Genomic DNA, 22230 nt, shown 5'->3' with positions numbered 1-22230 from the left:
CATCGACCGGCTTCAGTTAGCAGCAGCAGCGAAGGAATTGCTCGATCGGGTTCAGTTAATAGCCATCGATCGATCGCTCGGGTTCAGTTAGAGCCCAATGCCTCACTCGCGTTCAGTTAGAGCCAAAGCCTCTCACACACGCGCGTACGTGTATGAGAGAAACGTGCATCGCTCGGCCCCCGACCTCCCACCGTAACCAGGAACTCCCCGAAATTTTCCTCGCCCTCGCTTCCACCATGGTTTTTGCCATCATGGACGGCGCAAAGAATGTCATGCAGCTGCGTCTCTGGCCCGCCCAGGACGAAAAGCCCATTTTCTGTCATGATTTTTTGTCATAAAAGTAGGAGCCCACCACATCTATGACGATACCGGGTTTTGTCACAATTATCGTCATAGAAGTGTCATATGTATGACAGAAATGTTTTTCGTTCGGCCCAAAATGTCATGGACGTGTCTTTTTTTTGTAGTGACTATCCGCACTATCATAGTCTTTTTCTTTTTCTAACCGTTTTTATCTTTTACCACATGTGACTATATTTGCTGAGAAGTCCTTTAACCAAGGTAAGGTAGCGCAGACATGCGACAGGAGGTCCAAATGTTTTTTGTAGACCGCACTCTTTATTTCAAACCTGTAAAGTGCCGTTTTTCTCAGCTTCCGACCCCCGGCATGTCAAATAGCCTTGGGAGTAGTGTTATAATCTGTAAAGACGTGCTTGGCATATCATTCAGATGCTAGTCAACATAACCCACATTCAGTATTCACTTTTCTCAAAGAACTCAATTTTGCTTCTGTGGTTATTTCACGCACGCACCTCGGCATATATTGCCAGGGTCTCGATATGGCAACATATGAGTTGCCGACAAGTCTGAACAGCCTTATAGCACACTTCGGCCTTACGAGTTTGGCCTTATATGCATTAGCTCCGAATCATGTCTTTGGTCAATTGTTGGGTTGCCCGGCTCCTGTGCTTACTACCTTACGTTCCGCTCTATTGGCTAGGGTAGTAAAGGGAGAACTACTGTGATTGTGTCCTAGTTTTTTCGGATGAGCACCTCAGTAGAGAAAGCCAAAAACTGACTGACATGATGCGGCGAGAGCTGGTCAACCACTCGATGACTCGCCGGAATATCCACGACTCCTTCCGTATTACATGAAGGACCGTTCTTCTGGTCACGTATGTAAATGCACCGTATTCGGATAACCGTGTACATACCAGGGGCTATATCGTAGACCCACTATCAAACTCCTATGGCTAAGTGAAAGTGTTAAAGCCCTATAGTCCGATTGCCTGGTTCACCACATTGACACCTCCTTAAAGGAACAAGACATTGGGTCAAGAGTGATCAAGTGCTTTTCCGAACACCACCGCATTATATGCGAGGGGGCCGAAGCCGGTGACTGCTAAACTTTCAGATTATACAAAAAACAGCCGCACAGGAGGCACCAAAAACTTTTTAGGCAAAAGTATAAAAACATAGCCGTAATATATCATAATATTGTTTTTACAATTTCGGAACACTTCACTCGAACATAATATCTTTCGAGCACTGACCCTCTATCAAGCGGGCACCCTCTAGGACATCCTCAAAATAATGCTCTAGCGTGTGATGGTCCTTGCCCTTGGGTGGACTTTTCGCTATAATATCGGTGGCCTTCATCTTCGCCCAGTAGGTCTTGACGCGGGCAAGGGCCATCTGTGCACCTTCTATGCACGTTGACTGCTTAACAGCGTCGATACGCGGCGCCACATCAACAAGTCGCTGTAGCAAACTGAAATAACTATTCGGAATTGGCTCAGTCGGCCATAGCCGGACCACGACGTCCTTCATGGCAGATCCGGATATCTTGTGGAGCTTGGCCCACTGGGCCATCTGTTCATTCAGCAACAACGGACGCTTTGGCATGTTGAATTGCGACTAGAAAAGCTTTTCCATCGCATGTCCTTCTTGCGCTTGGAAAAATTGCGTTGCATCGGAGACACTCTTCGACAAGTCCAAAAATGCATCTGGAGAACTCCACATTTGATTAAGCGGGGCATACTTTGGATCACCGAATTTATTTTGTAATAAGAAGGGCTTACCAGCCGCGATCTCCCCAGCTTGTCGGATCTCCTCCCGAGCCGCTCTAGACTTGGACCGTGCTTCCCTTGCCTCTTGTAAGACCTTGTCAAGATTGGCCGCTCTGGTTTTGTTATGTTTCTCGAGAAATTCACATCGGCTAGTGGCATCCTTTAGCTCAAGCGCCATAGTAGATATTCTCTCCTTGCACTGGTGCCGAGCAGCCTCTTTGGCCTTTAATTCAGCAGCTGCCTTTTCAGCAGCCACATTGCTCATCCTAGCTTGCTCCTTGGCCCGGGCAAGCTCAGCCTGAAGGGTCCCAACAGCAACGACACTATTTGTAGTTATGCATATCTCAGTTTACAATTCTCAGTGTCATGCTCATATTATAGTACTTGTATATACTGACTGCCCCAAAGACATACATTGCGCCTCGTCGAGCTGCCTGTTAATAAGCGTGATGTCATCATCCACCACATCAAGTTTCTTCTTCAGATCTGCAACCTCTGTAGCTTGGGCAGTCGCCAGGGATGTAACAGCTTGTGTTCCAATTATTCAGATTATTTCTTGGGCTTATCTTTCTTGATCCTCTGATCGCCTCTGTAACGCCCCGAATCCGATGCGCCAGGTGTCTTCCAGTTATTCACCGTCGTTGCCATGTCATTTGCTTGCATGTTGCACTTTGCCATTTCATCATCCGCATTTCATTTGCATGTTTTTTAAAAACTTGCATCCGTTCGGGTTCCCCCGGTTCTCTCCATTGTCCGTTTTGAGCCCAACCACACTCGCACGCGCCCGTCGCCCCACTCAGACCTTGTTTCGTGAGAGGGAGAAATTTTTTCTCGGAATGGGTCGGGATTTTCCGAGTGGCCTCGGTATATCACTGGTAGACCGCCCGTCAAATTTCGTTACACTTGGAGGTCGTTTGATGCCCCAACGATTAACCGAGTTAACCCAAACCCCCCTCTCTTTGCAGCCCAACACCCCTCCACACAGCCCACCTAGCCCACTAAACTCCCCTCCATGCTCTCCGTCATTGGATCACAATCATGTGGGCGAAAACCGCACCTCATTTGGACTCTCCTAGCTCCCTCTACCTATATAAAGGCCCTCCCCTTCCATTTTCGCGGATAAAACCACCCCTAACCCTAGTCCACCTCCCTCCGCGCCGCCGGACATGTCCGCCGACGGCCAGACACATCCAGCCTTTGCCCCTAGTGAATCGCGTGCCGCCACGTCACCGCCGCCGGCCATCCTCTCTCTCCTCACGCCGCCGGCGAGCCGAGCCCACACGGGGCCCATTTGTCACGCCCAATATGCGACCCTATCCTAAAGGAACTCAAATGTCCCACCAAGGTAGAAGCGCATATTGGAGACGCTTTTGCAAGGTGGATATCATTACATCGTACCATTACATAATAGTTGGGGATACATACAAAAGGCATACAATGCCACATGAATACAACCGCAGCATACATAAGAGCAACATTCGACTACGGATGAAACACAAATAGTAACTCAAACGACATCCACCCTGCTAGCCCAGGCTGCCAACCTGGAACCTATCCCCTGATCGAAGAAGGAACAGAAGAAGAACTCCAAAACAGGCAAACATCACTCTCACGTCATGATCATCGCATTACCTGTACCTGTAACTATTGTTGTAGTAATCCGTGAGCCACGAGGACTCAGCAATCGCATTACCATGGGTATCAAGACTAGCAAAGCTTAATGGGTATGGAATGGATAAGTGGTGAGGCTGCAGCAAGCGACTAAGCATGATATGATGGCTAACTTACGAGTACAAGAATAAGATGAGAAGCTACGCAAACGGTCGCAAACTAGTAATGATCAAGAAGTGATCCTGAACTACTTACTTTCAAACATAACCCCATCATGTTCTCTTCTCAACCCTATCGAAAAGAGACCGTCGCGGTTACGCACACGGTTGGTGTATTTTAATTCGAATCTGGTGTCAAGTTCTCTACAACCGGACATTAAAAATTCCCATATGCCACATAACCACGGGCATGGCTTTCGAAAGTTTAAACCCTGAAGGGGTGTCCCAACTTAGCCCATGATAAGCTCACGATCCGCGGAGACAATCCTCCATCATGGGACATCCGATCAGACTCGGGATCCCGATGCACAAGACATTTCGACAATGGTAAAACTAATCCAGCAAAGCCTCCTGGCGTGTTGACACCCTGATAGTAGCCACGCGTATCTAGTCTCAGGACACGTCCGGATGGGAAATCCTACGAGTAAAACCAGATCCTCGGGTTGTGCCATGGTGGCCCCGCAGTCTGCCCGTTTGGGACCAACACCATCAGTGCTGGCCCCCCTGCTATGTAAAAAATCCTCGGGTTCATGATGCCCTATGCAAATTTATTATTTAGTTTAAGTATTATTATGGCAAATGTTAAAACCAATGTTGGGACTTGTTGGAAGAGTTTTATTCAAAGCAAACTGTCAAGAGGGGCCCATAAACCCACACCGTGTTAGGGACGCAAAATCAAGGAACATAACACCGGTATGACAGAAACTAGGGCGGCAAGAGTGGAACAAAACACCAGGCATAAGGCCGAGCCTTCCACCCTTTACCAAGTATATAGATGCATTAATTAAATATAAGAGATATTGTGATATCCCAACATAAACATGTTCCAACATGGAGCAATCTTCAACTTCACCTGCAACTAACAACACTATAAGAGGGGCCGAGCAAAAGCAGTAACATAACCAAACAACGGTTTGCTGGGAAGGGTGAAAAGGTTAGAGGCTGACATGGAAATTTGGGAGGCTTGATAAGCAAGTGATAGGTAGCGCAACATAGCGATAGAACGAAGCAACTAGCATGGCAATGATAGCAGTGAGATCTAGGGTAACGGTCATCTTGCCTGAAATCCCGCTAGGAAGAAGAACGAGTCCATGAAGAAGACGAACATATGAAGACGAACCAAGCATCGATGAACGAATCCTCATGATCGCAATGAAACAGGAACTATCGATAAGAAGCACAACCGGAAAGAAGCAAACAACATGGTAAACACACAACACATAAACATGACATGATGCTCAACCAAGTATAATGCATGACAAGGCTATACGATGCTACTCATGGCAAGGGATTATGCATACAAGAACATCACATCAAAGCAAGTTTAAATGAGGCCGGAAACAAAATATAACCAATCCGGTAAGTCCTCATATGCAAATTTCGAAATTGGTCCAGATCTGAACAAACATTAAGTTGAAGTTGTTAAACAGGAAGTTAAAGAGCACCAAGATGATCTACATGAAAATTTAGTCAAGTTTCATATAAAGTTCATTTAGTTCGGTGCTACGACCTAGAAGATATGAGCAAAACAAGTTAAACATGGCATTGATGCAAAATGCATTCAAACATCAAACAAACACTCTCAAAACATGGATGCAACATGACATGATGAATCTACATGCAATTCTAAGCAAGTTTCATATAGAGCATGCTCAAAACGGAGCAACGGTGCAACACATACACTCCAAACAAGATATAACAACAATCTGCCCAAAACAGCAAGTAGGCACTTTGCAAACATCAAAACAACATGCTACAGGAATCATATGAGCATAAACTTGACATGCACTTAATTTATAGATAACATAATTCAAATATCATTAAGGTTCATGTTCATAGGAATCAAGATTAAACCAATATGATCAATGTAAAAAGCAACTTTATAACACAGGAGTATATGCATGAGCAGAGTTAATATGATGGCAACTTGAGAGCAAGAAAGAGACAAGCTACGGCAAGTTAACATAGCAACCAAGGGCATGGCATCAAAGTAAACATAACAAAGAGCAAATAACATCATGGAATCATATACATATGGCTCATGGATTAGTAGGAAGCAACAAGACAAAATTGAATGTTGAAACAGTTTCAGCAAGTGTAAAACAGTAACATTATGATATCATGTTTGCAAGCATGCAACAGAAACATATGGCATCCAAAATTAACAAGCATGGCATGTGAACAAATTACACATAGCATACTTAAAAACATTTAATTAGAGCATGTCCAGAAGAGGCATGTAACAGTCAATAACAAGCTCACAATGAGGCATCCTGAAGTTAACAGAAATCTGGAACATTATATAAGCATGTTCATGGCAGTGAAAACATATGCTACAGGACATATATAGGGCATCAAAGGACACGGAATGATAGAGCATAACATATATATCAAAAAATGTCAACTAAGCATCTCCATAATATGCATGGATTAATTGGTAGCATCAAGCAAAGATGGCATCATGATGTGGCAGAAACAGACTTGACAAAGTTAACAGCAAGTAGCCCGCTTCACAAACTTGATGCACTCACTACAAGCCACATAAAAATACATGGATGGCACCACTGTAAATACGGATTAAAAATTCTCCTAAAACATGTAGACATCATGCTCATAGGATGCGCACACAAAATGCAACAAAAATGATAAATCAACAAGGTACAACGGTTTTCAGCAGTTAACAACAACATGCAGTTTTGCAACAGGGATTAATATATCAAGATGCACCCTAACATGAATGAAAAGCACACCAACGTATAGATAATGAAGAGCAGAACATGTTAATATCAATATCATCATCATAGCATCAACAGATACAAAGTTACAGCACTCACAAGATAGATATATGATGTTAACAATCAACAGATTACAACAGTTTATATTACTTAGCAGTTTTGCAACATAGGTTAAGACATCAATATGAACAGGAACATGAATGAAAACTACTCCATCATGAAGAGCGCTCTTAGGTGAACATTCCGATATACCATGCATGCAATACAGAGCACCGAGCATCAAGTTGAGACAGGTCAAAGTATGCAACATGAAGTTTGAAAATTTGCGACAGTGGGATTTTACCTTCGCGAAAATGGGACGGAGTCGTGCGGGGACGACGAGATCCGGGACGGGGTGGCCGTTTGGTTCAGAACCAAGGGGTCCCGGGATGGCGTGGTGTACATCAGCGGCGAGGAGCTCCGGCGAGCCCGCGACGGCCGGAGCAAGCGGGGAGACGGCCGGAGGAGGCCGGGGCCGACCAGATCCGGTCCGGCCCGGCCGGATCTGCGGCGGGGCGAGCTGGAGGCAACTTACGACGAGGAAGGAGGCGGCGGTGCTGGAGGTGCGGGGGCGGCGGCTCCCGGCTCCGGCCGCAGGAGGCAGGCGGCGACAGCTTCAGGCGCAGGCTCCTGGGTGGCGGCGCGGTGCACCCCGGCGACGAACAGGCGGCGGCGGGCGGAGGTCTCCGGCGCGGGAGGCGCACGGGCTAGGCGGCGGAGATCCGGGCCTGCAGGCGGGCAGCGGTGCTGAGTCGGGCCGAGAGTGCCCCACATGGGCTCGGCGGGTCGGCGGCGCGAGGAGAGAGAGGGGGCCTGGCGGCGGTGATGTGGCAGCACTAGATTCGCTAGGGGCGGCGGCTGGACGTGTCCGGCCGTCGGCGGACATGTCCAGCGGTGCAGAGGGAGGTGGACTAGGGTTAGGGGTGGTTTTATCCACGAAAATGGAAGGGGAGGGCCTTTATATAGGTAGAGGGAGCTAGGAGAGTTCAAATGAGATGCTGTTTTCGCCCACACAATCGTGATCCAACGACGGAGAGCATGGAGGGTTGTTTGGTGGGCTAGGTGGGCTGTGTGGAGGGGTGCTGGGCTGCAAAGAGAAGGGGATTTTGGTTAACTCGGTTAACCGTTGGGGCATCAAACGACCTCCAAATGGAACGAAATTTGACGGGCGGTCTACCGGTGATATACCAAGGCCACTCGGCAAATCCTGGCCCATATCGAGAACATTTTCCCCCCGCTCAAGAAACAAGGTCTGAGAGGGGCGATGGGCACGTGCGAGTGTGGTTGGGCTCAGAAGGGACAACGGAGAGAATCGGGGGAACCCGAACGGATGCAAGTTTTATAAAAAACATACAGATGAAATGCAGATGATGACATGGCAAAGTGCAACACGCAAGCTAATGACATGGCAACAATGACGAATAACTGGAAGACACCTGGTGCATCGGATTCGGGGCATTACAGCCTCCCTTTGGACGCCAACTAGAATCTCAGGGGCTACTATCTATACACACACGCATTTTGCGTTTATAGCACAATTGAAAAATATTACATCATGTACCTCAAAGCCTCTTAGCAGGACCGTAAAGGCTTCATTCAATCCACTTTTCATGGACAGAACCCTCTCAACCACCGTACCCATCAAGGTACGATGTGCCTCTGAGACGGGCGCATGTCGCAATATGTCCATCAATTTATCCGGCGCCTCTGGATCCCTGGAAGCAGCTGTAGGGGTACGGATTCCCTTCAAAGGAATATGTTTACTCGACCTTAGAGTCGTCTCTGGCTGTAAATCAGATAGTCCGGGGCCTTTATTGTTGGTCCCCGTAGGGGCCGCACACCCCGGACCCTGGAAAGCCGAAGTGTCACCTTCGGGCCTAGTCTTCATTGTCCCTCACACCACTTGTTGATCGGGAGAGATCCTCCGGGACGACACCTTGGGGTCATCTATCCTATTGGGCGGGGAGATCTGTGGAGGCGTCTCGCTCTCCATCATCACCGGAAGAAGATCCCCCGAGGACGAGGACTGTTGAGGAAGGCTGCATGCCAGACTGCAAACATATATTTTAAATATTACCCTTGCAACCAGGAATGAACGGGATATGTTTAAGACACCCTTGTTCACTTAAGATTCAGCTAAGGGCTTGTCCTTACGGAGGAACTACGTGACAAAATCACCTCCCGAACTAGAACCCCCTGACAGGGATATCTTCCCTCGCTTAGAAGCCTTTATCTTCAAGTCTTCGGAGACAGTCCTCTTCTTCATATGGGGAGAAGGGATGTTTGTTTCTCCTTCCCTTTCATCTTCGGAAGAGGGAGTTCCAATCTCCCTGGACGAGGTACCTGGCGTGCCTCTAGAATGGGGGCCACCCTGGGCCTTCTTGCTCTCCTCCTTGTCTTCCTTTGCCGGCACTTGATATGGTGCCGGAACCAGCATCCTTGTTAACACCGGATTAGCTGAGTCTTCGGGAAGAGGGGCCGAACACCTAGTTCTCTCAGCCTTCTTTATCCAGCCCTGTCCGAGTATGGTTTTCTCAGTATATTGTTATGAGAAATTTAACTAAGCTGTGTTTAGGAGTCGAGTGCTTACCGAGGTATCCGGATGGTTGCAGTCAAGTGTAGTATCCGGCCACTGTTTTCGTGTCCCGAAGAATAATTTCCACATTCCTCTAAGCGTCGTGTCAGAGAAGTGTTGAAGGGTCTGTGGTCCTTCCGGATTGAACTCCCACATGCGGAGAGGCCGTGCTGGCACGGTAGGACCCAACGGACTAACATTACTTGGATTACGTTGATAAGAACGGTGTCCTTTTCAATGATGCTCCAAATGCGGCTTTGCAGCGTCTACACTTCATCAATTGATCCCCAGTCCAGCCCCTCATTAATCCATGACGCAAGCCATAATGGAGGGCCAGATCGAAACGTAGGTGTAGCTGCCCACTTGGCACCACGGGGTTCAGTGATGTAAAACCACTCTCGCTGCCATAGGTTGGAAGTTTCTATGAAGGATCCTTTTTCCCAAGGAGTATTGGTGAGTTCGCTCACTGCAGCACCACCGCACTCCGCTTGTTTCCCGTCGACTACCTTCGAATTCACATTAAAGGTCTTGAGCCACGAGCCAAAGTGTGGGGGAATACGGAGGAAGGCCTTGCATATGATAATGAACGCCAAGACATGAAGAAAGGAGTCCTGAGCTAGATCATGAAAGTATAGCCCGTAATAGAACATGAGCCCTTGAACGAAGGGATGAAGATCGTGCTACCTCTTGAGCACTGCGTTGGTTTTCCCTTGAAGAGGAAAGGGTGATGCAGCAAAGTAGCGTAAGTATTTCCCTCAGTTTTTGAGAACCAAGGTATCAATCCAGTAGGAGGCTCTACGCAAGTCCCTCGTACCTACACAAACAAACAAGAACCTCGCAACCAACACGATAAAGGGGTTGTCAATCCCTTCACGGACACTTGCGAAAGTGAGATCTGATAGAGATAATAAGATAAGATAAATATTTTTAGTATTTTTATGATATAGATTGGATAGTAAAGATTGCAAAATAAAGTAGATCGGAAACTTATATGATGCAATGTAGACCAGGGGCCATAGGCTTCACTAGTGGCTTCTCTCAAGATAGCACAAGTATTACGGTGGGTGAACAAATTACTGTCGAGCAATTGATAGAAAAGTGCATAGTTATGAGAATATCTAGGCATGATCATGTATATAGGCATCACGTCCGCAACAAGTAGACCGACTCCTGCCTGCATCTACTACTATTACTCCAGACATCGACCACTATCCAGCATGCATCTAGAGTATTAAGTACATAATTATAGAGTAACACATTAGGCAAGATGACATGATGTAGAGGGATAAACTCAAGCAATATGATATAAACCCCATCTTTTTATCCTCGATGGAAACAATATAATACATGCCTTGCTGCCCCTGCTGTCACTGGGAAAGAACACCGCAAGATTGAACCCAAATCTAAGCACTTCTCCCATTGCAAGAAAAATCAATCTAGTAGGCCAAACCAAACTGATAATTCGAAGAGACTTGCAAAGATAACCAATCATACATAAACGAATTCAGAGGAGATTCAAATATTTCTCATAGATAAACTTGATCATAAACCCACAATTCATAGGATCACGACAAACACACCGCAAAAAGAGTTACATCGAATAGATCTCCAAGAAGATCAAGGAGAACACTTTATTGAGACTCAAAGAGAGAGAAGAAGCCATATAGCTAATAACTATGGACCTGAAGGTCTGTGGTAAACTACTCACAACTCATCGAAGAAGCTATGGTGTTGATGTAGAAGCCCTTCGTGATCGATTCCCACTCCGGCGGAGCGCCGGAAAAGGCTCCAAGATGGGATCTCACGGGTATAGAAGGTTGCGGTGGTGGAAATAGGGTGTCGTGGAGCTCCTCGGTGTTTCCAGGGTATGCAAGTATATATAGGCGAAGGAGGTCGGTCAGGGGAGCCACGAGGGGACCATGAGGGGTGGGGGGGCGCCCACCCCCCTAGGGCACGCCCTCCTGCCTCGTGGCCCCCTCGGCTGCTTCTTGACGTCCACTCCAAGTCTCCTGGATTGCGTTTGTTCCAAAAAGATCGCTCCCGAAGGTTTCATTCCGTTTGGACTCCGTTTGATATTCCTTTTCTTCGAAACACTGAAATATGCAAAAAAACAGGAATTTGGGCTGGGCCTCTGGTTAATAGGTTAGTTCCAAAAATGATATAAAAGTGTATAGTAAAGCCCATAAACATCCAACACGGGTAATATAATAGCATGGAACAATAAAAAATTATAGATACGTTTGAGACGTATCAGAGCGAACCCTAGCCCTTGGAGGAAGTGGGAGATGAATACGACCCTCTCGCCGGATCTGGGAGTAGAAATAACCTGCCCTTGAGCAGGAAGCCTGTGGGGGATTTCCGCGGCCAGGTATCTTGCCGCCCGAAGCTTCGCAATATCCTCCTGTGTGACAGAGGAAGCCACCCACCAACCTTGAGGGCTGGGTCTGGACATGACTGGGAAGCGCGAGACGATTAAATTGAATCTTGGCTATTGTAACTCAAGGTGGGAGAGGTTGAGGAAAGGGTTGGCATAAAGGAGAAAAGATGGGTCTTAGCCCCTTTATAAAGGCGATGAATATCAAACGCCCCCTCCTAGGCCTCAAAACCTGCCTATTGATAAGGAATCATGCCAACAGAATGGTTGGGTTACCCACGCTCGTATTTATGAGAATCCCGCAATAAGGGGACATGATCTCTGCTTTGACAAGACATGCCAATGAAACCGCATATCGAAATATGGAGCAGAAGGCTAAAAACGGTTCGAAATAATGGCCGGGTGGCGACGTGTTGTCATGCTACAAAAAGTTGTCAGCGGATTGGACTCATGAAATATTATACTCTTTGTGGTTGTGTGTGGAATTTGTTTTGCAGAGCCGGACACGATTCTTGTGTTCAAAGACTATTTTGGAGTATTTGGAGAAGGAACCCGCCTTGCAATACCGAAGACAATTCGCACGCCGGACACCTCGTCATGAAGCCTAGTTCAGGGGCTACCGAGGGAGTCCTAGATTAAGGGGTCCTCGGACGACCGGACTATGTAGCATGGGCCGGACTGTTGGGCCGTGAAGATACAAGATAGAAGACTCTCTCCCGTATCCAGATGGGACTCTCCTTTGCGTGGAAGGCAAGCTTGGCGTCTGGATATGAAGATTCCTTTCTCTGTAACTGATTTTGTACAACCCTAGTCCCCTCTGGTGTCTATATAAACCGAAGGGCTTAGTCCGTAGAGCCGATCATAATCATAATCATACAGGCTAGACTTCTAGGCTTTTAGCCATCACGATCTTGTGGTAGATCAACTCTTGTAATACTCATATTCATCAAGATCAATCAAGTAGGAAGTAGGGTATTACCTCCATAGAGAGGGCCCGAACCTGGGTAAGCATCGTTTCCCCCACCTCCTATTACCATCAACCTTAGAAGCATAGTTCGGGACCCCCTACCCGAGATCCGCTGGTTTTGACAACGACACCTTGTCCCAGAGGAGGGGGGTGGCTTATATAGAGTGTGCCAGGACCCCAACCACCTTATTTATAGGGGTTCATTGTACATTAAGATAGGGCATTACTAATAACGCCAACTCTAAAGTGTATTTAATGACCTTTAAGACTACGGAGTGAATGTCCGACCATTGCTGTCCTGAGTGACTACTGGTCTTCTGTAAGGTCAAGTGGTTTCTCGTATAGTCGAATGGCTTCGTCTTGGTCGAGTGATATCAAGAGGGAGGGGTACCCGAGTGAGATGACTGGTCGAGTGGATTGCACTCGACAACTTCAATTGATACTCTCTATTGTTCTCTGAATGTCTTTGCTTCTAGGGTAGTGACCTTGGGTAGGGCGTATAGGTCAGGCCTATGACCCTACCCTAGGTCTATGGCATCGTCACCAGTCGCACACGACCTCATTTTGCCGAGTGTGTGTGCGAGGAGGGCATATCCTCGACTTTTTCTAGTTCGTGTGGGAAGGATCCCCCTATCGCCCACACTCACTAGGTGATGATTCCGAACGCTGTCGCTAAAAGGGGTTAAAAACCGTTTGTCTAGCACCTCACTATACCAGTGTCAAGGCTCTAATTGAAACAGAAACAAATTCTGAATTACTTTCCAATATAAGAAACACAAGTTATTTAAACCACTATGTAGAGTCAAAAGTATGCATGACAAGGAAGGTAGCATGGCATCGAAGCTAATAAAATTTTGCATTATTTATCACCATATGCTTCGATGAAAAACCACAATCGAGATCGGCAAAGAAGAAAATCACCTTGGCCAGCTCAACAGGGGGGACACATCCTCGAAGGGGGAAAACTGCTCCTACAAGGCCACGGGGGCTGTAACCTCAAACAGGGTGTTGACCATCTCAGCAGTGGTCGTCAGCATATCTGGGGTCGGCTCGATGGTTGCCTCCATCTTCTTGGAGCTCTCTGTCTCGTGGGGATCATCCTCCCGCGTCTGGTCCAACATCGGCAGATCTTTGCCTGGTTCTCCTTGGTCCATCATGAAACTGACGAATACTAGGAGACCATTGAAAGGAAAACACAACCGCAATGACAATGAAACAAAAAAGATAGTGAGGATCGGTTACTTCTTTGCAAAAGTTTTTTTTTCTGAACAAAAATATACCAACATCACGGATCTGCTTACCTTACCTTCGTTGGGAGAGAAGAAGAGTGGCATATGTGAGTGTTGGCTTTCTTGAAGACGGTGAAGGAGAAGGGGATTCAACGAAGAGTGGAATGATGGTTGTTTCGTCCGTCAAACTTAGACTGTGGGGAGGTGGCGTTTTGTGATGCGATGGCTCATTACTGTCGCACTACGACCGGGGTGACTCTCCACCTGCATACTGCCTTCTAATTTGGTGGATGGCATTTGGGCACTTGCGCTGCATGGCCTGCATGTCGGTGAACAAAAGTTAAACGACATTCAGTAGAAGGAGACATTTCGATGACCTCGGAGGAGCTAGAAGCGGTAGTGTATCCACTGTACTAGTTGTAATTGTTTTTCTGGGTAGCTGTAGAGCATCTCCACTTTACTAGTAGTAATTGTTTCTCTGGGCCCAAGACAAAACAGCCCATCCACCCTAGTAAATAATAAAATCAATTCAAAAGCCCATCTATTTACTTAATGAGAGGCGCTACCTAGGACACCGCACCCCAAAAAACTGGGTGCTCTTCTTCCTCCTCACTCCCACCCACTCATGTCAAGCTTGATCCACTCGTACCCCCAAATTCCTCACCTCACTTCAACAGAAAACCCCTGATCCCCTTCTTCCTCACTACTATAGAAAAAACCTAGCTCACCTTCTTCTTCACTCGCACTACAACTAGGCTAGTCATTCGTTACTCTGCTCAAATCCGTGAGCTCGACGCGACATCCTCAAGGAAAATGGAGTCGGCTGACCCCAACGCCAAGAAGATGAGGCTCCCACCAGCAGGGACCGTCGGTATCAAAACCGGCAGATCTTGGTAACAGGAGGCGGGGGACACGATGTTTAGCCAAGTTCGGGCCCTCTCTATGGAGGTAATACCCTACTTCCTACTTGTTTATCTTGATGATATGAGTATTACAAGAGTTGATCTACCACGAGATCGTAGAGGCTAAACCCTAGAAGCTAGCCTATGATTATGATTGTATATGTCCTACAGACTAAACCCTCCGGTTTATATAGACACCAGAGGGGGTAGGGCTACATCAGGTCGGTTACAGAGAAGGGAATCTACATATCCGAATCGCTAAGCTTTCCTTCGACGCAAAGGAGAGTCCCACCCAGACACGGGATGAAGTCTTCTATCTTGTATCTTCATAGTCCAACAATCCGGCATAAGCATATAGTCCGGCTGTCCGAGGACCCCTTAATCCAGGACTCCCTCAGTAGCCCCCGAACCAGGCTTCAATGACGATGAGTCTGGCGCGCAGATTGTCTTCGGCATTGCAAGGTGGGCTCCTTCTCCGAATTCTCCAGAGTACTTGTAGTAACAAGCAATGTCCGGCTTCCCATCTAATGTTTCACTCATCGGCTTCTGTACCTTAATAGTGTCAGCCTCCACGTGTCGAGCGAATGCGAGAAGCCAGAGCATTTTTACACTTGCCACCCTGACCATGTAAATAAATCGTCTATTAAAGAGACGGGGATCCCCAGATCCAAATCACACCATCTTCCCCAAGCCAGGATTCATCATAGTGCGCCCAAAAAAACCATCCCATCATGGACGACCACCGCAGCTCTTCCTCTTGCCCCTATAGCGCCATGACAGGTGATTGGGAGTAGTGTACCATATCCCATAGCCAATTGGTGAAGTTGCAAACCCAGGGGTTTCTTCCGCATGCGTATCTTGTCCCTGGGTTCAAGCTGGATTAGCCACCTTTGACGGCGGGGAGCAAGCGAAGAGTTTTCCCAACCCATCCAGGGGGAGCGAGTGTGCCTTGTCCCTTAACTGCTGAGGGGCATCGGATTTCCAATCCATCTGTTCCTTCACGGGCTCCTGGAGTACTATGGCCTCCAGCTGCACAATTTCACCCCTGCCTCCATCCTGCACACCGCAGGTTATGTCGCCCTTTGTGAGTTATTTCTGGGTTGCGAAGCTCATTTCGAGCTATGGAAGAGGCTGTTCTGCCCCGTCCCTCGCAATCAAGAGGGATCAATATTCCAAGTGGGCGGAGCCGAAATATGGCGCATCGCCGGGACCGGATACCTATCCGGCACCCCAAAGAAGACATCCGAAGATTGGCCTTCCAAGTGGTTTTACATAGAGGACGTCTCCCTTCCCGACCCCATCCGAATGGGTCTTCCTGAGTTCACAAATGCTCCGTTGAAGAAGCGCCGTAGCTGGCGTCCCCGGAGCCCCAAGGAGGAAGATAGCAGAGAGGTCCTTCAATTGATGGGCAGGATAAAAATGCTTGCCAAATCCGGATTGACAGTAATCGAGGTCATGTCCATGTGCATAATGCAGGGGGTACATCCACTCCAGTATCGAGGGCGTCCCATGTGGCACTTCAACAGAGAAGACGATGCCACCCGTTGTGGTCGGAGAGGTCCGGAACCCGCCGCCGCTCTGGTGAAAATACTGTTCGATTTATACAAAGGAGAAGAAGAGGAGTTCATCCGCATTAAGCCACGGGATGGATTTTCCATGTACACCCCCCTAGCTGGGTGAGTTGCTATCTCTTACTCAACTCTATTCATTCCCACGGTCCTTCATCACAAATATTTACCTCGCTAGTCCATAGGAAATGCGGAAAGCTATGAGGGAGATCCACAGGCCGTCTGCACAGCCAGAGGACCACAACCAGGCCCTCGACCCTGGACTCGAAGAGGATCCGGACATATTTGTGGAGCTTGGCGACAGGGTGTTTTACCAGGTGAGCTGTGACGGCACCTTGGTGGCCATCATTGCCGACTATCCCGGCCTCCTCCCTGCATAACATGTAAGTAAAACAGGAAACTTATCTTCCAAAAATGATCCACTCTTTCCACCTTACCCAACGCACATATATTATGCTATAAAGGGAAGGCCATCGGCGTGCCATGCTGAATCCGCGGCAACTCACCAACAAGGAGCGCCCAAGACGGGTAGGCTTCCAAAAAGGAAAGCGAGCAGAGACATGGCCGAGGTGTCGTCAGAGAGGTATGGTTTAAATCATGCTCCATGATTGTTATCTTTAAAATGTAACAATATCCGCTGTGTCTTGCCAGAAAGAACATTCGCGAGACTATATCCGGGGATTCTTCCCGTCACGGCTCTACTAGCCGGATTCCGCCACCAGTCTCGAGGGTAGAGGCTAACGCGGGGACGACACCTAAAGGTCCTCCTATAGAGGTTTCAGATAGAATATCCGCCACAAATTCCGAGGTGGAGAGCACTATGAATCATCGGTGTCGGCGGGCCGCAATCCGTGACCCTGGTTTTTCCGAAAAGGCTTTCAACGCCTTTAACTCGGCAGACATGTAGATCCGAGCTGCTCAAGATGGGCTAGCTAGAGCCACAAACCAGTATTTAAAAGATATACGGGTAAGCAAAATTTGATAATTATGTATATCAGTAGCCCCTGAGACTTGAAACAGTTGGTACAACTGATTTAAGGATCATTGTATGAACATGTTCTTATAGAGAAGAATACCCTTTTGTCTCAAGAGCTGGAGAAGTGTCAAGCCTAGCTAAGGGCCACAACTGCCGAAATGGAGGAATCCAAGAAGGCCTCATCTGGTAATATTTCTCTCGATCGAGAAAAAAATGTAATTATGTGTACCATTTGGTGTTCGACACGTTGCAGATCTAACAATAGATTCCGCAGATAATCTCGGAGTGAATCCGGAGATCCTACAAGAGGATGAACAAAGGGCTCAATGACAACTAGACGCTGGCGAGCTTGTACTTACACGGGTCAGGCGGGAGAAAAACGATCTCCAGGATGCCAATACCCGGCTGAGCATAGAATTGAAAGATGATCGGGCCCAGCTAGCTGACTCCGTGAAGGAGAATAGAAGGCTTCAATGCGGCATTTTTAGTATGTGCTCAAACGAACCTTTATATAATTCAGTGAATAAATGGGCTAACAGAGTTATGTATGTAGGTATGCTGACTGGTCGTCCCGGAGAGGAGATGCCCGGATCCTCAGGTGATCTTGTGCAAGAGCTTTCGGAACTGCACGAACAAGTTCGGCAGGTGATGCAGGGTGTCGCCAAGGCCTTGTGGCCATCCGCCTCCCTGCCAGGAAGCACGGGGGAGCTTGTACAACTGCTCAAGGGAGCGCGGCGGCATTTCCGACTATGGAAGATATCTGCTTGAACAGACAAGTACCCAACTAACTATGTTATATTACATGGATAGTAAGAAACTTCTTCCAGAGAGAATAGTTCCGTTAAGGGTTCCTTTCCCTGGGTGCGCATGCATTAATGTGCATCTCCGGACTGCGAGCAAAAATGTAGTATACGCAACATCTGGGGGTTTGTATTGTAATAGGTGAAAAACATCTTTAGTTCACCGACCAAATATTCCCTTAAGAACGCTAGCTTTCGGCTTCACCCAGTCTGAGGTACACGTCCAGAGTACCCGACAGTAACAATCACAGACGTGCTCCCCTTATGCCCTAGCCGAACTAACGGGAATGTAGGGCATAAACATAGGAGCCAAGCAACCCAGCTTCGCCAAAACTTAAGTCATATCGATGCATATAATGGTGAAGAAAAAGTACATATGGGAAAGGGACACATATGCAGTGGGCGTGATGCCTGGAAGATAATTATATTAAGCTTCTGTATAGGAAGCCCCCAGGTATAATGAGCGGGCATACTTGAGGATTAGCGCGTCACGAGTGTGTAGTCGAGTCACACTTAAAGCCTTAGAGCCATAAAAACAAAGAGAGAGGATATACCTAAAAAGTAAAAAGAAAAGGGCAGAGGGAAGGAGACGAACAAAGATTTCGGTGCTAGGTGTAGAATCTTCGGAGTCTGGCCGCGTTCCATGGGTTCGTCTCGAGTCGATTATCTGATGCATCACGCAGGTGGTACGCTCCTCTGGTGAGAACTTTATCAATGATGAAGGGACCCTCCCACTTGGGCTTGATCTTGTCCTTTTTCTTCTCCGGTAGGCGTAGAATGAGTTCACCAATGTTATAAGTTTTGGCCCGTACTTCTCTGCTTTGATACCTGCGAGCCCGTTGCTGATAAAATGCGGAACGGGCTTTTGCGACATCGTGCTTGTCAGCGTTCTGGGAACGGGGGTCCCCAGACTTGCCTGCCTGCGGCCTGCGGCGTGGCTCAAGCGGAGGCCCAGTGTAGCGCAGCTTCATCAGCTCAAGCTCAAGACCCTCGCGAGGGGCCAAGCCTCGTGGGGAGAATGACAGGAAGCTTCCTTAGGAGCAGCCTCATCAGGCGGGCTCACGAGGAGGCGGAGAAATCAAGGCAGGGTACCTTGCGAGGTGCCCGTGATGCAAGCCATGATGATCGAGACCAGGCGGGCACCAGGCGGGCGCCGGCCTGCGCAGTGTCCTTGTTTTCCCTTTGGTGGAAAGGGGGCAAGCACAGGCCAAGGCATCAGGCAAAGGTTACCGTTTCGGTGCAACAAGCCCAAGACCAGCGGAACGGCAGGATGGAGGTCAACATGGAGCCCAGGACGGCGTCATCGTCAGAGTCTTTGGCAGTCGAAGACCAACTTTAGTCAGGATAAGTGTACTAGATGTTCCCCTTCAAAATGGCCAATTGTTGGCGCCCTTCCCACTCATTATTTGGGAAGAGGACCAGAGCCTCTCTCTATATATAGAGCTAGCCACCACAGAGTAGGGGGGTCGAGATTTTGGGTAGAAAAGAGAGAGAGAGAGGCGACTGAACTCACCCAAACAGTTCATCGCACAAGCTCAAGGACACCTCTCGCGAGGCTGTTCTTCCTTTGTATTGTACATCATCAGCCCCTGAGGCAATCCACCACACACACACTAGAGTAGGGTATTACACCACAATGGTGGCCTGAACCAGTATAAACCTCGTGTCCCTTGTGTTTTCTTCTTTCTAGCCTAGATTCCTTGCTAGGCTTCAAGACGTGAGTTGGTAGGGGAGAGATCTTCACGCGCACCCCAGAGTTCAAACCTCAAGGGTCTGCCAGAACTAGAAATCCGACAGCGCTCCTCCTCCAAGGCATCTAAACTGTCGTGGTGATCAAGCTCGGCTTCTCTCTCTTCATACATGCACACTCGAGGTGAGTTATGAATAATATCGCAGGGCTATACCGCCTCTGCGCCATACACCATGAAGAAGGGTGTGTATCCGGTAGTGCGATTTGCCGTGGTCCGCAGCCCGCATAATACAGAGTCAAGCTCATCGACCCAGTGCATGTCTGATTCCTTTAGAGATCGCACTAGTCTGGGTTTGATGCCGCTCATAATAAGACCGTTTGCTCATTCGACTTGACCGTTTGTTTGAGGGTGATAGACAGAGGCATAATTGAGCTTAATGCCCATATTGCCGCACCAAGTTTTCACCTCTTCGGCTGTGAAATTGGAGCCATTATCGGTGATGATGCTGTGGGGGACACCATAGCGGTGCACGACCCCTGATATGAAGTCTATCACTGGTCCGGATTCGGCCGTTTTAACTGGTTTGGCTTCTATCCATTTTGTGAATTTATCCACCATGACTAACAGTTATGTTTTTCTTATGGCTTCGTCCTTTAAGCGGTCCGACCATATCGAGCCCCCAAACCACAAAGGGCCAAGTTATGGGGATTGTCTAGACTGCGGTGGCCGGCATATGGCTTTGGTTGGTGAAGAGCTGGCAACCGATGCAATGTTGGACGAGGTCATGTGCGTCTGCTCGGGCTGTAGGCTAGTAGAAGCCTGTATGGAAGGCCTTGCTTACAAGGGCCCGAGCTGCGGCGTGGTGGCCGCCGAGTCCAGCATAAATTTCGGCCAGGAGCTGCCGCCCTTCCTCTTCAGAGATACATCTTTGAAGTACTCCAGTGGCGCTTTTCTTATAAAGCTCTCCCTCGTGGACCTTGTAGGCTTTAGAGCGACACACAATGTAGCGTACCTCGTTTTGATCCTCGTGGAGTTCTTGCCTATTTATGTAGGCTAAGAAGGGTTCGGTCCATGGGGCGATGACAGCCATGATCAGATGGGCCGAAGGTGTTATTTCGGTGGCAAAGCCTCCGATTATGTCAGTGTGTTTGGAATTTGGGGTTGTGGTCGGATCCGGACTAGTATTGCCGGTCTCCCCTTGCCACACCACGGATGGCTTGAACAGCCTTTCCAAGAAGATGTTAGGTGGGACTGGGTTGTGCTTAGCACCGATGCGGGCAAGGATATCTGCCACTTGACTGTTTTCTCGAACCACATGATGAAATTGAAGCCCTCGAATCGAGCTAACATTTGGAGGACGGCATTATGATAAGCCGCCATTTTCGGATCCTTGGCATCGAAGTCTCCATTTATTTGAGATATTGCAAGGTTCGAATCCCCACACACTTCTAGGCGTTGGATGCCCATGGAGACAGCCATCCGAAGACCATGCAACAGAGCCTCGTATTCGGCTGCATTGTTGGAGTCTGTGTATAGTATTTGGAGTACGTATTGGACTGTATCTCCGGTGGGGGATGTCAAGACAACACCTGCTCCCAGACTAGCCAGCATTTTAGAGCCATCAAAGTGCATGATCCAATTGGAATATGCGCCGTACTCTTTAGGGAGTTCGGCTTCTGTCCATTCAGCGACGAAGTTAGCCAGTACTTGCAATTTAATGGCCCGCTGTGGTTTATATGTAATGTCGAACGGGAGGAGCTCGATGGCCCACTCAGCAATCAGGCCCATGGCATTGCGGTTATTTATTATATTGTTGAGTGGTACTTCGGAGGCCACCATGATTGAACACTCTTGAAAGTAGTGTCATAGTTTTCGGGATGCCATGAAGACCGCGTATGCTATCTTTTGATAATGTGGGTACCGTGACTTGCATGGTGTGAGGACAGTGGATACGTAGTATACCTGCTTTTGAAGCGGGAACTTATGTCCGTCCTCCTCTCGTTCGACGACGAGCACTGCGCTTACAACTATGTGTGTTGCAGCTATATATAACAACATGGGTTCGCCAATGTTTGGTGCTGCCAGGATTGGGTTGCTGGCTAGGAGGGCCTTTATTTCTTCCAGTCCGGCCGTCGCCGTGTCCGTCCATTCAAAGTGTTCGGTGCTCGAATAAGGCGATAAAGAGGTAGTGCCTTTTCTCCCAATCCGGAGATAAAGCAGCTTAAGGCAGCCACACATCCAGTTAATTTCTGGATTTGTTTGAGGTCTGTTGGGGTAGACAAGGGTGATAAAGCTCAGATTTTAGTTGGGTTTGCTTCAATTCCCTTGTTGGGAACGATGAAGCCAAGCAACTTTCCGGCGGGAACGCCGAAAACACATTTTTCCAGATTGAGCTTGATGTCATATGTTCGGAGGTTGTCGAACGTGAGCCTCAGGTCGTCTATTAAAGATTCGACGTGTCTGGTCTTGATGACCA

Source organism: Triticum dicoccoides, chromosome 7B (genome assembly GCF_002162155.2).
Source record: "Triticum dicoccoides isolate Atlit2015 ecotype Zavitan chromosome 7B, WEW_v2.0, whole genome shotgun sequence".
Lineage (NCBI taxonomy): Eukaryota > Viridiplantae > Streptophyta > Magnoliopsida > Poales > Poaceae > Triticum > Triticum dicoccoides.
The sequence above is the reverse complement of the archived record's forward strand: the minus strand, read 5'-3'. Positions refer to the sequence as shown.